At 43.9% G+C, this 13,224-nt stretch overlaps 1 pseudogene; it reads left to right on the top strand.

Annotated features, from left to right (window-relative positions):
• Nucleotides 1-6,519: 6,519 nt before the first annotated feature.
• Nucleotides 6,520-8,844, top strand: LOC129504367 (lanosterol 14-alpha demethylase-like; annotated as a pseudogene).
• Nucleotides 8,845-13,224: the final 4,380 nt, after the last annotated feature.

The following is a 13,224-nucleotide window of genomic DNA, read 5'->3' as shown; positions in this document are numbered from 1 at the left end:
TATAAAAGGCTGTTGAGCGCCAAAAAGAACAAAGCTGTGACTTCAAGAGACGTACAGAAAAGGTGGCATTCCTGTGATGTGGTCGCTCACTAAGAGACATCGCTGTGCCGGGTAAAGCTAGCCTAACGCTTCTTTGCGTTATATCCTGGTGACAATAAACATTTGCCAAAAATAACAAATTGGTTTTAGGCAGGTCATAAAACCCAGATAAGGATGCATATTAAAATAACCCCTGTAACTGTCCTCCTAAATAAAACACTTATTTATCAATCCCAGTAAGACATAAAATTGAGTTTAAGAAGATTAGAGAATCAGAACCGGAATTCTCTTGCTTTTGGGTTGAGAAGGAAATCTGCGGGTCCCCCTGGGTGGCTCAGTCGGTTAAGCCACCAACTCTGGATTCGGCTCAGATCATGATCTCAGGGTTGTGGCATGTAGCCCAGCATCGGGCCCTGCACTCAACTGAGTCTGCTTGAGATTCTTTCTCCCTCTCTCTCTAGGATAAATAAATTGTAAAAAAAAAAAGAAAGAAAGAAAGAAAGAAAGAAAGAAAGAAAGAAAGAAAGAAAGAAAGAAAGAAAGAAAGAAAGAAAGAAAGAAAGAAAGAAAGAAAGAAAAAGAAAGAACTCTGCATCTCTGCATATATAGTGATGTAATGTGCTTGTAAGGATCGAGAAAATTAGACCTATTTGAATGACAACTTAAGATCTATACTGAGTAATTATATTTTGGGATTTGGAGTTTACATTTTACTACATTATAGTATTGGAACATTTGAAACTTGAGTTTCATCATATGTACACATTTGTCAGATTTATACACTTTTTTTTAGTACTTGGGAATGTTTAGCTTTTAAAGCTAGGTAAAGTAGTACAAAATGAAATTAGATTAAATTTTAAATGCTGTTTAAAATATTTGAAGATGTTTATCTTTAAAACAAAATAACACAAAGGTACGCCTGGGTGGCTCAGTATTTGAACATCTGCCTTTGGCTTAGGTCATGATCCCAGGGTCCTGGGATCGAGTCCCACATAGAGATCCCTGCATGGAGCATGTTTCTCCCTCTGCCTGTGTCTCTGCCTCTCTGTGTGTGTCTCTCATGAATAAATAAAATCTTTAAAAAATAAAACAAAGATATTTGAACATGTTTTATTAACTAAGAGCTTATGAACAGAAACAAGTATTTTTCAAAAAACTCCTTAAAAGAGACTGTTCACTTGATGGGATGAGCACTGGGTGTTATACTATATGTTGGCAAACTGAATTTAAATAAAAATTTTTAAAAAAATGATTGCTAACACTGGCTATATTTATAAATAGAATGTAGAGATTTAGAAGTGGAACTTCAAGGAACAAAAGGCATTATAATATAAGGCATTATAATATGACAACTCGACATATTAAATACTGCATTCTTAAACCAGAAATCAACACAATTTCTCTGCAAAATGACAACACACAAATCTCAAGGACACCAAAAACTCAGATTAGCAGATAACTCTATTTGAAAATCAAAATATTATTTAGGAAAATTGACCTTATATCCAGGCACAAAGGACTTCAATTAATTCTAGTTTTACGTGCTGATGGAAGACACCTTGCATAAATTGCAGGCCTAGAAATGAAATATCGATTCAATTATTACAGAAGGTAGGACCTCACAATTAGATATCCCTATGAGTAAACCTATTGAAATTCTTTAAAGATAGTAATTAGATTACATTGTGGAGATCATGAACATGCATCTACAAGACAAATGAAAAAATCGCTGTCCTGATGTTGTGCAAATACTGTCGTACAAAATCCCTAATGGGATAACAACGCTTCTAGTGATAATATCATTCAAAGTTCCAAAAGGGCAAAATCTTAAATGGATGCCTTCAGGAAAACTATATTCAAGGACTTGAAAGTCGTTCTGCTGATAACAGAGACTGATACTGAAGACCACAAGGGAAGATTTTGCATAGAATTGTTTTGTGTAATAGGAGAATGGAAAAATTAATAGCTCTACATTAATATGTCATTCTACTAATGCATGATTGTTAATAAGTGCAATCAAATGAACAGGTAAGCATTAATTTAGCTAGTTTATCTATATCCCTTCAAAATGTATATTTTTCGGTTGCTAAAATGAATTTTGAATATTTTTCTTTTGACCTTCTCACTGGGGAGCAATGGCCAGGAATGGGGAATGGGGAATGGGGAATGGGGAAGGGACGGTCAGCGAGGCCAGAGGAAAACTGGAAGAGGGTAATACGACGGAAGCCAAAGGAAAAATGTGAACTACTGAAGAAGATAAGCCAAGTACGCAAATAGGGAGCTGAGCCTCGCGCGCAGCGCTGCAGGTGGTCTCTGAGAAGTAGGCACAAGGGAAGGGTAAAAGCCAGGCTGGCGTTAAGCCCCAGTTCTTCCCCTGGTCGCGGGCAGCAGGTCTCTCTGTGTCTGCGGCAGTCATGATGGCTTCCCACAGTGTTAAGAACGAAACTCTTTAGTTATCCTTTAAAATAATGTGTCTGTGATGCAGCTTGCTAAGGTAGCGGGGTGCTCTGATGTCTGTTTCTGGATTGAACTCATGCCTGAAAGTATAAATGAAGGTCGCCAGCAGCGTTGCACTCCGGTAGTAGAAGACATCAGCAGGCCGAGGAGTCAGAAACTCTGAAGGCCAGCCCAAATAAGGGCCTTTTTAAAATGAAAAGTGAGTAAATGACAAATGCCAGGGAGAAAAAAAAAAATCTGATTTTAGCAGTGAATGCTTTATCACTCGAGATGTGGTCTAAAGTGCTATGCAAATGCATTTGCTTGAACTACACCATTACGTCCTTGCTGATTAATGACCAGCTTAGCAGCTAGTACATTCTTTCTAATGGTGAGTTTTCAGCTGGAATAGGTTTTCGGCCAAGGCAGAAAGCCAAGGCGCAAGTCTTTTGATCTAAAACCAGAACAGTCATACTTCTATTTTATTTCAACAAAAATGAAGGCGACATCAGAGGCCTCCTACCAAAAGTTAGTCTTGAGTTGGAGAAGATCTTTTAGAACAAGGACGGGGCTGTCCTTGCCTCTCTATGTAGACTCATCGGGACACTAAATTTTAATAAACTATATTTCTTACCTGTATTGCTCCCTATCAAGAACAATTTGGTTGGTTCCTATTTGGTTTGGTTTGGTTCCCATTTTCGCTCTTCTTCACCCGTCCGCCCTGTCTACGCACCCCACACACCAAGGGGGCATTTCGGGCTGGTAGTGCTTAGGGAAGACTCATGGGGTTCAGCCTTGGTCACTAGGCTGACCCGGGCTGCCCCAACAATGTTTTTTTTTAATCCATAGATCACTTTTTAAGTTTCTTACGTATCAACCGGTCATATTGGCTGTCAGTTCATCTTTCAATGCACATGGGCAGCCCGAGTGGCTCCGCAGTTTAGCGCTGCCTTCAGTCCAGGGTGTGATCCTAGAGACCCAGGATCGAGTCCCACATCGGGCTCCCTGCACGGGGCCTGCCTCTCCCTGTGCCTGTGTCTCTGCCTCTCTCTCTCTGTCTCTCATGAATAAATAAAACATTTTTAAAAAAATTATTGTCCCGAAGAAGGGCCTCCAGAATGTTTGTTGAAGGGAATGAGTGTGTTTGTCTACAGAAGCCTCCACGTGAAGGAGCTCCATCCAACACCTACTACCATCACTTCCCGTCCAGTACAGGAAGAATGAGAATTCTAATGAGCAATATTTTTGGAGCGCCAACCTGGTGGAGTAGGCACTTAGGACGATGTTCAAAGGTCAAACAAAAAAGACTCATGCCTTGCCCCCAAGAGCTTTTCATTTCTAAAACACACTGACAAGCACACATAAAACAAAACGGGGATTTCAAAGAAGAAGGACATTTTGTCAAGTTGAAAGACAAAGAAGATCAAACGTTTTCTTTAGACTCAAGTTCAAAGCTGGGTTGAGAAGCCTGGGCGGCATACTAGACTGAAATTCTAGAGGAAAAAAAAAAATCTTTTCTTTAAACTTTTCTTTTATCCAACAAAAAGAGTTTCCAGGACAATAAAGCTTCAGTAACTCTATTTTTTAGGGATTGTCTAGTGGCATTAAGTACAACATTTCATCTTAAAAATAGAGATCCCATCAGCAAAGGAAGATAATCCGATGAGCTCATCCAGTACATTGTACACTCATGGGCTTGGACAGCAGTTGCTCCACATCCTTAAAGGTCAAAACTATACAGACTGTGTGAACCCTGCTTTCCCTGTGGGCTTTTATTTTTTTTAAGATTGTATTTATTTACTTGAGAGGGAGTGAGAAAGAGCACAAGTGGGGGAGCAGCAGAGGGGGAGAGAGAAACAGAGGCCCCCCTGGCCCGGGAGCCCAAACTGGGGCTTCATCCTGGGACTCCAAGATCATGACCTGGGCGGAAGGCGGATGCGCAACTGGCTGAGCCACCCAGGCGCCCCTTTCCTTGTGTTTTTAAAACATTTTTTCGGGCAGCCTGGGTGGCTCAGTGGTTGAGCGTCTCCCTTTGGCTCAGGGCGTCGTCCCAGGGTCCTGGGATCAAGTCCCGCATGGGGCTCCCTGCATGGAGCTTGCTTCTCCCTCTGCCTGTGTCTCTGCCTCTCTCTCTGTGTCTCTCATGGATAAAATAAAAAAAAAATTTTTTTTCTTCTCTCAGAGGTTAAGAAAAACTTGATTATCAAAGATTAGAATCAAGTAACAAGAATCCTTTATACTAACCTTGCATAATAAGCAATATATAAATGTATAAAGCTATTACACAGGCAACATGTGAATCGAATTTTCCAACAGCAGGAGTGCAGCCTGCGTATTTACCACTTGATTCTACTACATGGTGGTCATTTCTGGCATCAACTTTGTAAAACTTTTCTCTGTACAGCTGCATGAGCTATTTAAAAAGTCTGTTGCTATTTTTACTGTCTTTTCTATCTTTTCTATCTGAGGTTTTGCACACAAAGGGCGATGCCCTCCAACTGGTAGATCGCATGGACTCGTGGGAGCCCGCGCCGACGTCCTCAGGGTCTCCGGCATGAACACCGCCCCCGAGCCTTCCTGCTCTCCCTGTGCCGTCTTCTACTCACTCACACGTGGTGCTCACACACATGTAGCCCAGGGAAATTCCTGAGTAATGAAATCTTACTTCTCCAATGGTCAGAATGAGTTCGTTAGGAGAGTTCATGAAGGACTGAGCCCCAAGTCTACAAAAAGCTCCTGGCAGGACTGAATAAAGAACTCCAGAAGCCAAACACAACAGCCACGATGACGCCGGTACCAACGATTTAACATTTCTTCTCGCTGTGGCCTGGTAAGAGTATTCCAAAGGGGTTAGCCTTTCACGAGGCAGCGCTACTTACACGAATGCAAACACTTTCAGACCACGTGCTAATGGTGTCGAGGACTTCGCGCTTTCCACTCTCCACTCTTCCCTTTTGAGGAATTGTACTGCTACAAATCTCTGCACCTAACTTATGGTTTGGCTCATTATTTACTTCATGGCAAACTCTGGGAGAATTCAAATTTTGTTTGGAAATAAGAACTCGTGTGTGTGAACACATTTGATCCTGTTATCCCACGAAACAGGCCAAAGTGAGGTTTCAGAGATAACGCAGTCAGGGACTTTTCTGTTGCTGCCCTAACAAATCACCACCAATTTCGTGGCTTACAGCAACGCAAGTTTACTGCCCTGCAGTTGTGTGGGTTACGAGTCAGACACAGGTCTCCCGACGCTGAAATCAAGGCATAGGTGGGGTCGTGTCCTTTCTGGAGGCTCCCGGGGACAATCCATCTCCTTGCCTTTCCTGGCGTCTAGAGGCTGCCCACACTCCTTGGCTCATGGTCCCCTTCCCCCCTACTCAAAGCCAGCAAGGGGGACTGCAGTCCTTTTCGTGTCACAACACCGTGACCTCTTCTTCTGCCTCCCTCTTCCAATGTTGAGAACCCTTCTGATGGCATTAGGCCCATCCAGACAATCCAGAATACTCTCCAGATTCTGGCTGTTAGCAAACTTAATTCCACCTGCTGCTTTAATTCCTCCTTGCAACGCAGCATGACATATTCAGCGTCCCAGGGGGAAGACCCGGACGTCTCGAGAAGCCAGCATCTGCCTACCACACTCAGATTTTTGATGCTGCCAAAAATCTAAAGATCCTTCTTGAGTCAGGTACATATGATGAAGTTAACAGACTTTATTCTGTATATATAGTATTCATTTCCTGTTGAAAAACAGACACAGCTATATGCAATTCTAAAAAAAATAAAAAAACGAAGAAGAAAGGCACAGCATTTAAATCGTTTGGATAAACTCAGCCAGTGATCTACGGAAGACTCCTGAGTAGGGTGAAGAACTAGAGGGTCTTGGGTTCTAACATTGAAACCCACCGAGGATCTTCAGAGTGCTGTTCTATTTATCCCTTCCTCTCGGACACCACAGCCATAGAACTTAACTTTTTAGGGTGAGGAAATAAGAAAAAATGCTCCCTAAAAAATGCATTGAAACTACAGAATTCCCACCAAATCAGCCTTAGGACTTTTCTTCACTGAATATGGAAATGTGACTTTTAAAAAAGCTTTTTTTTCTTTTAAATCAAAGATCAGGAGGCCCGGGGGTCTGGACTGATTCCATCCTCCCATCTGCTGTTTCCTCTGGCCGCTTCCACTGGGAAGACCAGCAGCGACGTTGGCCTCTAATTAGTCTCCCGCCAACTCTGGTGCCCGCTGCAGGGCCGTGCTGATGGTGCCCGGCTTCCTGCAGGAGGGTGGTGCTGGGCCAGGCCACGGGGCAGGGCACCTGGGGCGAGCTCCTATCCCGGCTGCCGATCGCGGGTGCCGTCACGCTTGGCCTACTCCACTCAGTCACCTGGTCCCCCCGTTGGCCACGGCAAGTCCACAATGTGTTTTCTCTCCAACTCTATTCCTTGGACGTGCCATAGCATTTGGGGAAAGTCCAGCTTAATACTTAGGAAATGCAAGAGAAGTATGGACGGTATTTAGTCTCACCATGGTGGGCAAGCCATTTACTTACCTTCTGGGCAGTGCTGCTGCTGCACTATTTTTTAATGGTAAAATTGAGGACCCGAATGCAGACGATGTCTACGGTGGTCTCACAACTGTGTTTGGAAAGGAAGTCACAGGGCAGCCCGTATGGCTCAACGGTTTAGCGTCACCTTCAGCCCAGGGCCTGATCCTGGTAGACCTGGGATCGAGTCCCACGTTAGGCTCCCTGCATGGAGCCTGCTTCTCCCTCTGCCTGTGTCTCTGCCTCTCTCTCTCTCTCTCTCTGTGTCTCCCATGAATAAATAAATAAAATCTTAAAAAAAAAAAAAAAAAGGAAAGGAAGTCACATAGGATATGGCTAATCCAGTTTTTTTTTTGGGGGGGGTGTGGGGGAGCAGAAGAAAATGTTAAACGGTGGCCTTAACATAGCCCACGTTGGACAGCACATTTCTGTAACTGAAAAAGAAACAAAAGAATACTTTCCAAGTTGGGGAGAAAGAAAGTGGAGGGGAAAAAAAAAAAAAACTGTTTGAAGCTCTTTCTGAGCTCATAATTTTAACAGCCAGCCATTGTTTACCTGGGAAGGAAATCAGAAGCCAACTCAATACATAAAGTGGCATAACTATTTGCAGATTTGGATGGTCTTAGCCATGTGGCCTGGCTGCTGCCCGGCTGGCTCCCTTTACCTAGTTTCAGACACAGGGACATGTGACAGCTCATTGAGAGATCAAGAATATTTTCTATAAAGCAATCCAGAAACACAGAGAGTCAGCAGGAAAAATTGATGACGTTCTCCAAACTTTACTAGATTCTACTTACGAGGATGGGCGTCCTTTGACAGATGATGAAGTAGCAGGCATGCTTACTGGACCGCTCTTGGCGGCGCAGCACACGTCCTCAAGTACGAGCGCCTGGATGGGCTTCTTTTTGGCCAGAGACAGAACACCTCAAGAAAAATGTTATTTAGAACAGGAGACAGTCTGCAAAGATCTGCCTCCTTCAATTTAGATCCTCCAGCTGAAGGAGCTAAAGCGACTTGCTCATGGGCAGAGCTGACTGCTACTTACGGGGCAATCCAGCGTCAGGAAGGAAGCCTGCCTGCCTGCCATTTGGAGCTGGGCGTAATCACTGTACTGGGGAGAATTTTGCTTATGTTCAAATCGAGATAATTTGGCCCACTCTGCTTCATTATATGAATTTGATCTTATTGATGGATATTTTCCCACTATGAATCATACAACCATGATCCACACCCCTGAAAACCCAGTTACCTGATACAAACGAAGATCAAAATGAAAAAGGCTGCAAGGAACTGCTATGTGACCCATCAATGTAAGCCACAAAACCACTGGTAGGGAACGACATTTATGAAACTCCCGGTGTCATCTTTTGGGGCGTGTAATTTTAAGACAGCTAGCTTAAATTAAGGTTTTTATAGTTTCTTAACTGAATGGTTCCAGCAAATCTAACGGCATTCCAGGTATTTCCTAAGTCTTACGATAGATACTTAACCACATATACTTTATTTAAGGAAATCAGGCTCATAGTGGAAAAATTAGGGAGATCTTGGTAATTGACAGATTCTAAACACAGTTTTCCATGTATTAACCCTAACAACATACATATATGGCTCTTGGCAAGTAAGTTCAGGGTATTCAGATCTTGGACTAGATCTGCAAGTATAAATGCCCACTGGGTTTCTTGGAAACCTCGGGCTATTTACTTGGTGATGTTTGTGTGTGTGAGCGAGTGTGGGTGGGGAGGGAACAAACTCACATTTAAAGCCTTGGATAGGGAATCAATCCCATCAATTGTTCTGCTACAATGATAGTCAGCAATGATGGAGCTATGTTGTAGAACGATGTCCTTTGAAATTTTAACTAGAAGTCTCTAGGAAATTGAGAGATCTGACAATGACTTAATAATTATATTTCCTAAAAAATGATTATTAATACTAAAGACTCTACATGTAACTTGATCTAATTGCTGAATATTACATACTTATCTACTTTATAAATTTGTATCCAGTTCCACACGGTCACATGTGTGTGAAAGCCCAAAATAAAGTCCTTTATCATTTTTGCTCACTTTGGCTCTTAGGTGGTTTCTTGCTTCTTCTCCAGAATCGAATTAGGGATGTCTCTGCTATTCTATTAAAATTTAATTTAAGCTAACAACCTTTAAAAAAAAAAATCAGAAATCAGGAACTCTGGCTTTAACAGAAGAGTAATATGAAGCAAGGTTCTTGGTAGTAGTATCACTGGTCACATTGTGTGAAGCTTATGTTCAAGAATCAACTCAACTTGTAACTGGGACCTGACTATATACTTGTATTTAACCCTGTAGTCTTTTTTCACTAGATGAGGGCAAAACAGTTTCTTTGACGTATAAGGGAAAGATGCTGGAGGACTTACACTAAACTATTTGTGAAAGCAAAATATCTGCTGTTGAAGAGTTTTTCACATTAAAATTATCGCGGGGGGGGGGGGTACAAAACCACAACAAAGATAACTGGTTGCCACAATATCTCCTGACAAGTAAAAACACGTACTTATATTAAACCTGCGATGGGGATCCCTGGGTGGTGCAGCGGTTTAGCGCCTGCCTTTGGCCCAGGGCGCGATCCTGGAGACCCGGGATCGAATCCCACGTCGGGCTCCCGGTGCATGGAGCCTGCTTCTCCCTCTGCCTGTGTCTCTGCCTCTCTCTCTCTGTGTGTCTATCATAAATAAATAAAAGCTTAAAAAAAAAAAAAACCCTGCGATGAATATAATTTCTGTAACTTACATCACCTAAATGTAAAGTTAGTAGTATAAATTACTCTTATCTTATAAATTACTCTTCTTATAAATTACTCTTATCTTACACTGACGAGATTGTTTGATGACAAGATTACCAACATAACTAGGTTAACAGAGTTAGGAATAGGTAAAAACACAAGTAGATTTTTGCCGTCCCTTTCTTCCTTGGTAGATTAAGAAGAATACTAGAAGACTCCTTATAAACATGGATGGAAGATAATAGATCAAAGAAGAGTCAGCTCTACAGAATTAGTTACTGCACTTCAGTCCAAATGGAATAGCAGAAACCAGATTTACTCTCTCAGCTGAAAAAAAAAAGGGGGGGGACAACAGGGAGGACAAAATGATGCATGAAATAATAATACTTAAGACACAGAACATCAATTAATGAAGGGGATGGTGATTCCTAAGAGATAAGAAACAAACAAGATGAGCCTTACAATTGCCCCCCCACCCCTAACTGCCTTAAGAGATTTAACAAGTCACCACAGGGGGTTGGGGAAGGGGACGGGGACAGGATGGGACCCAGGAGCCCTGCAGATGCCCTGAGTGGAGGAGAAAGAACGGAGTCTGGACAGGCCGAGTGGCTAGGTTTCTCAAAGCAGTACAGGAAAATCAACATATTGCAGGTTGCATATTATTTTGCCTTCCCACAAAGATTCTTTATCAGAGACATTCTGGCCTTTGTATAATATTGTTTCCACTCTGATTTCTTATTTAAAAATGCCTCGATGTGTCTAATTTATCATTGTGCTGTCTGATCCCACAAAATATGATTAAGGATTGAATATATTAAGTTCCATCCTCTGAATTGTTCCCATTAGGAAAATAAGTAACCAGGATCATCCTGTAAAGCGCAGGCGTGCATGCTCTACGGTCTGTTCAGGTTGTGAAAAGGGGGAATACATTCTGCACGAGCAGAAGCCTGTAGGTGACTCACAAAGGTCGCCCTCACACACATCATTACAATATTCCAGCAAAGTTTGCCAAACCATGACCAAAATGAAGAGGAGAAAAATATATTTGCCCCATGTTAAATGTCAGCTCCTAGACTCTGCACAGAGGGATTAGCTTAATAGCTATTTGTCATGGTTGGGCCACATCGAGCCAAAATAGCCAAACCAGTTGCTTGGTCATCAGATGGATGCTTGCTCGGGGCGGGGGGGGTGGGGGGGGGGCTGGGGCTTCGTCCAGCTAAGGCAGCTGGCAGCGGGGCAGACCCTAGGTGCTGCCTACTACTACTACCTCTGCTGGTCTCAGTGGCTTAACCCAGACCCTCATCTCCTTCACAGGCCGGGGTGGTTTGAAAATAGCCACTTACGGTCACAAGTGGGCAAAGGAACACCCAGGAAGCCCAAGTGAGTCATCTGGATTCCACTCATATTCCTGCTACCATGGGAAAGCAGCCCTACTTCCTCCTGATTCAAAGAGCCACTGACCTCTGCCCCAACGGATTTCTTCTCTCCTCTTGGTCTCTGGACATAAAAAGTCAAAAATGGCACACTATCCAAGCACCTCACAGGGGTTGTCTATCAGGGAGTATCTGACTTGAAGGATGATACCAAATCCTCAGTGTCTTTAGCACACGTTCTCAGGGAAGGTGCTTCTGGGTGGCTCGGTATGTGACACCCCTGGATCCCATAGTCATAGGCCCATTCCTGCCCCTCCTTTGCTGTAGAGAGGGTTCCCCGACCTGACAGGTTACGTGGTGCCCTATCTCAGTAAACTGAACATGCCACAAGCACTCAGGTACTGATGACGTTGGATGAGGCCCTGCAGATGACGGAAGGGCAAACCCACTCCCAGAACGTAGGTCTATTCCGCTGAGACTGAACCACTGATCTTTCTAGAATGGCTGGTTTGACCTGCCTCGTAAAGCAAGGAGCATTCACCTGTTGCTCACAGCGGCATTTTGCTGTGGTGCTAACTAGACCTGCTTCAGAGTCCATCCAGGAGTGTGTAAGCCCGTAAGCGCAGACGACACGACTGTCCTCTAGAACCCCAGGGAGGGGGATACATTTCGACTCTCCTACTGCAGCTTGCCACAAATGCCCAAGACACCTTTCCCCCCACGGTTCTCTCTAATACAACAGCGTTTATCTAATGACCCAGAAAGCAGGGCGGCTTCCACTGAGATCTCGATCTGCCTCGGAGCCCTTTCCTGCCGTGGGCCCTACTCTCGACAGGCAGCCTTTTGCCTCATCTGGTAAATGGATCAGAACATTATCCTTGGGTGTGAAATACCTGCTGCCTCCAGAACCCAGGTTTACCAGGCATTGTGCTGACTCAGGTTTGTAAACTGAGCAACGGATGACAATTTTTTATTGGACGATCGTCCTTCAGCCTCCATGTTATCCATCCTTGATCCTGTCTAATGGTACAAACTTCGAGTCCTCTTACTGGCTACCCAATAACTTGACTCCAGGGGTGGTCTACTTTGTTAACCTTCTCCCCGACTCTCCGCAGGTCAGACCCTCCAATGGCTAACCAGTCTCACTTTCATAGTCATAATGGTAATTGTGACCCCCCCTGACTTCTGGCAATTAGGCACTGCCACTAGGCCACTGTCGGTTCAGGCTCTTCTCACCCAGGCCCTCAGCAAACTAAACTGCAACAGACTGTTTCCAGTGTGACTAGTGGCCTAGAGTCACCACCAAACTACTTAGTGGCCCGTGTGCCCATCATCAGTTACATGTCTGTATGGCTTTGCTTAGATGGTTTGTCACGTGGGCCCACTGCTGTGAAACAGAATCATCTGGAGGACTGTCCAGCCACAGATAATCCATCCATTCCAGCATACCCACTTCCTTCATCTTTTACTCCTTTCCTCCACAATAATATGCTTGCATCTCAACTTGGCTCAGATTAGCCATTGCTTTCTCTATGTTTCTAGGAGACATCCTGGTAGTGAGTTCACACCATCCCCTGGGGGCCCAACCAGGGTGTTACATTCTATTAATTTAAGATAGCTCTTATCCTGCAACCCAAGGAGCCAATGTGGGAACCATTACATCCTCCCCTAATTTATGTTTGACTCTCTTATCTTCACCCTGATTCTTGTTTCATGTGCTCCTCTAGCTCCTCTTATTCCCTCCAGGTCAATTCTTGCAGCTCCTCTGAGGTAGTCCATTTTTCTCTGCAGGCCCAGCCCCTCTCCAGCTGAGCTTTCTTCAACCCAAAGTATAGTTCATTCAAGACCAAGTAGCCTGGAAACAGGAAAAGTCTTAAATGGGGGCACCTACTGGCTGAGGAGAGAGCTCTGCACTGTCACCCAGCCTGGGGGCAGGCGGGAGCATGTGCCCTTACCAGACTAGGGCGGGCTACGACCTCAAGCTCAGAAAGTCCTTGGTCTGTGGAGTAAACATCTTCAGCAGCATCCACTTGGATGCATTCCCCACCTCACTTCTCAGGGTCCTGGGTTTTCCCAAGA

This window comes from Nyctereutes procyonoides, unplaced genomic scaffold, assembly GCF_905146905.1.
Source record: "Nyctereutes procyonoides isolate TBG_1078 unplaced genomic scaffold, NYPRO_anot_genome, whole genome shotgun sequence".
NCBI classification, from domain to species: Eukaryota; Metazoa; Chordata; class Mammalia; order Carnivora; family Canidae; genus Nyctereutes; species Nyctereutes procyonoides.
The sequence above is the reverse complement of the archived record's forward strand: the minus strand, read 5'-3'. Positions and strand labels throughout refer to the sequence as shown.